Source organism: Triticum urartu, chromosome 2 (assembly GCF_003073215.2).
Source record: "Triticum urartu cultivar G1812 chromosome 2, Tu2.1, whole genome shotgun sequence".
NCBI classification, from domain to species: Eukaryota; Viridiplantae; Streptophyta; class Magnoliopsida; order Poales; family Poaceae; genus Triticum; species Triticum urartu.
This window is the reverse complement of record NC_053023.1, coordinates 205,343,499-205,347,992: the sequence shown is the minus strand read 5'-3', so window position 1 is coordinate 205,347,992 and position 4,494 is coordinate 205,343,499.

Below are 4,494 nucleotides of genomic sequence, written 5' to 3'. Positions count from 1 at the left end.
AACATGAAGATGTTCACCGATGATGACTAGTCCGTCTCACGTGATGATCGGACACGGCCTAGTTGACTCGGATCATGTAATCACTTAGATGACTAGAGGGATGTCTATCTGAGTGGGAGTTCATAAGATGAACTTAATTATCCTGAACATAGTCAAAAGGTCTTCGCAAATTATGTCGTAGCTCGCGCTTCAGTTCTACTGTTTAGATATGTTCCTAGAGAAAATTTAGTTGAAAGTTGATAGTAGCAATTATGCGGACTAGGTCCGTAAACTGAGGATTGTCCTCATTGCTTCATAGAAGGCTTGTGTCCTTAATGCACCGCTCAGTGTGCTGAACCTCGAACGTCGTCTGTGGATGTTGCGAACATCCGACATACACATTTTGATAACTACGTGATAGTTCAGTTAAACGGTTTAGAATTGAGGCACCGAAGACGTTTTGAAACGTCACGAAACATATGAGATGTTTCGAGAGCTGAAATTGGGATTTCAGGCTCGTGCCCACGTCAAGAGGTATAAGACCTCCGATGATTTTCTTAGCCTGCAAACTAAGGAGAAAAGCTCAATTGTTGAGCTTGTGCTCAGATTGTCTGAGTACAACAATCATTTGAATCGAGTGGGAGTTGATCTTCCAGATGAGATAGTGATGTTTCTCCGAAGTCATTACCACCAAGCTGCTAGAGCTTCGTGATGAACTATAATATATCAGGGACATATATGATGATCCTTGAGATATTCGCGATATTTGACACCACAAAAGTAGAAATCAAGAAGGAGTATCAATTGTTGATGGTTGGTGAAACCACTAGTTTCAAGAAGGACAAGGGCAAGAAGGGATACTTCATGAAATGGCAAATCAGCTGCTGCTCTAGTGAAGAAACCCAAGGTTGAACCCAAACCCGAGACTAAGTGCTTCTGTAATAAGGGGAACAACCACTGGAGCAGAATTACCCTAGATACTTGGTAGATGAGAAGGCTGGCAAGGACGATAGGAGTATATTGGATATACATTGTGTTAATGTGTACTTTACTAGTACTCCTAGTAACACCATGGTATTAGATACCGGTTCGGTTGCTAAGTGTTAGTAACTCGAAATAAAAGCTACGGAATAAACGGAGACTAGCTAAAGGTGAGCTGACGATATGTGTTGGAAGTATTTCCAAGGTTGATCAAATATCGTACGCTCCCTCTACCATCGAGATTGGTATTAAAACCTAAATAATTTTTATTTGGTGTTTGTGTTGAGCATAGACATGATTGGATTACGTCTATCGCAATACGGTTATTCATTTAAGGAGAATAATGGTTACTCTGTTTATTTGAATAATACCTTCAATGGTCTTACACCTAAAATGAATGGTTTATTGAATCTCGATCGTAGTGATACACATGTTCATGCCAAAAGGTATAAGATAGTAATGATAGTACCACCTACTTGTGGCACTGCCACTTAAGTCATATCGGTATAAAACGCATGAAGAGGCTCCATGTTGATGGATCTTTGGGCTCACTCGTTTTGAAAAGTTTGAGACATGCGAACCATGTCTATTGGTGTATATGCATGAAGAAACTCCATGCAAATGGACCGTTTTGACTCACTTGATTTTGAATCACTTGAGACATGCAAATCATACCACATGGGCAAGATGACTGAAAGCCTCATTTTCAGTAAAATGAAACTAGAAAGCAACTTGTTGGAAGTAATACATTTTGATGTGTGCAGTCCAATGAGTGCTGAGGCGTGTAGTGGATATCGTTATGTTCTTACTTCACAGATGATTTGAGTAGATGTTGAGTATATTTACTTGATGAATCACGAGTCTGAATTATTGAAAGGTTCAAGTAATTTCAGGGTGAAGTTGAAAGATCGTCGTGACAAGAGGATAAAAGATCTATGATATGATCATAGAGATGAATATCTCAATTACGAGTTTGGCACAGAATTAAGACATTGTGGAAATTGTTTCACAACTAATACAGCCTGGAACACCATAGTGTGATGGTGTGTCCGAACATCATAACTGCACCCTATTGGATATGATGCATACCATGATGTCTCTTATCGAATTACCACGATAGTTTATGGCTAAGGCATTAAAGACAACCACATTCACTTTAAATGGGGCACCACGTAATTCCGATGAGATGACACCGTATGAACTATGGTTTAGAGAAACCTAAGCTGTCATTTCTTAAAAGTTTGGGGCTGCGACGCTTATGTGAAAAATTTTCAGGCTGATAAGCTCAAACCCAAAGCGGATAAATGCATCTTCATAGGACACCCAAAACAGTTGGGTATACCTCCTGTCTCAGATTCGAAAGCAATGAGGGTTTGTTTCTAGAATCGGGTCCTTTCTCGAGGAAAAGTTTCTCTCGAAAGAATTGAGTGGGAGGATGGTGGAGACTTGATGAGGTTGTTGAACCATCTCTTAAACTAGTGTGTGGCAGAGCACAGGAAGTTGTTCCTGTGGCACCTACAATAAATTGAAGTGGAAGCTTATGACAGTGATCATGAAACATCAGATCAAGTCACTACCAAACCTCGTGGGATGACAAGGATGCGTGCTACTTCAGAGTGGTACGTAATCCTGTCTTGGAAGTCATGTTGCTAGACAACAATGAACCTACGAGCTATGGAGAAGCGATGGTGGGCCTAGATTCCAAAATGGCTCGAGGCCATATAATCCGAGAGAGGATCCATATATGAAAAGAAAGTGTAGACTTTGGGAGAACTACTTGATGGTCGTAAGGCCGTTAGGTACATATGGATTTTAAAAGGAAGACAGACAATGATGGTAAGTGTCACCATTAAGAAAGCTCGACTTGTCATTAAGATGTTTTCCGACAAGTTCAAGGAGTTGACTACGATGAGACTGTCTCACTCGTAGCGATGCTAAGAGTCTATTGGAATTATATTAGCAATTACTGCATTATTTATGAAATCTTGCAGATAGGATGTCAAAACATTGTTTCCTCGACGATTTTGAGGAAAGGTTGTATGTGATACAACCGGAAGGTTTTGTCAATCCTGAAAGATTCTAATAAGTATGCAAAGCTCCAGCAATCCTTCTAAGGACTGGAGTAAGCATCTCGGAGTTGGAATGTATGCTTTGATGATCAAAGATTTTGGGTGTATACAAAGTTTATGAGAAACTTGTGTTTCCAAAGAAGTGAGTGGGAGCACTATAGAATTTCTGATGAATATATGTTGTTGACATATTGTTGATCAGAAATGACGTAGAATTTCTGGAAAGCATATAGGGTTATTTGGAAAGTATTTTTCAATGGAAAGCCTGGATTAAGCTACTTGAACACTGAGCATCAAGATCTATAAGGATAGATCAAAACGCTTAATGGTACTTTGAAATGAGCACATACCTTGACATGATCTTGAAGGTGTTCAAGATGGATCAGTCAAAGAAGGAGTTCTTGCCTAAGTTGTAAGGTATGAAGTTAAGACTTAAAGCTCGACCATGGCAGAATAGAGAGAAAGGACGAAGGTCGTCCCCTATGCTTAAAGACATAGGCTCTACAGTATGCTATGCTGTGTACCGCACCTGAAATGTGCCTTGCCATGAGTCAGTCAAGGGGTACAAGAGTGATCCAAGAATGGATCACAAGACAGCGGTCAAAGTTATCCTTAGTAACTAGTGGACTAAGGAATTTTCTCGATTATGTAGGTGGTAAAAGAGTTCGTCGTAAAGGGTTACGCCGATGCAAACTTTGACACTAATCCAGATTATTCTAAGTAGTAAACTGGATTCGTATAGTAGAACAGTTATTTGGAATAGCTCCAAATGTAGCATAGTAGTTGCATCTACAAGATGCCATAAGAAATTTGCGAAGTACATACGGATCTGAAAGATTCAGACCCGTTGACTATAACATCTCTCACAAGCATAACATGATCAAACCCAGAACTCATCGAGTGTTAATCACATGGTAATGTGAACTAGATTATTGACTCTAGTAAACTCTTTGGGTGTTAGTCACATGGGGATGTGACCTTGAGTGTTAGTCACATAGCGATGTGAACTGGATTATTGACTCTAGTGCAAGTGGTAGACTGTTGGAAATATGCCCTAGAGGCAATAATAAATTGGTTATAATTATATTTCCTTGTTCATGATAATCGATTATTATCCATGCTAGAATTGTATTGATAGGAAACTCAGATACATGTGTGGATACATAGACAACACCATGTCCCTAGTAAGCCTCTAGTTGACTAGCTCGTTGATCAACAGATGGTTACGGTTTCCTGACCATGGACATTGGATGTCATTGATAACGGGATCACATCATTAGGAGAATGATGTGATGGACAAGACCCAATCCTAAGCCTAGCACAAGATCTTGTAGTTCGTACGCTAAAGCTTTTCTAATGTCAAGTATCATTTCCTTAGACCATGAGATTGTGCAACTCCCGGATACCGTAGGAGTGCTTTGGGTGTGCCAAACGTCACAACGTAACTGGGTGACTATAAAGGTGC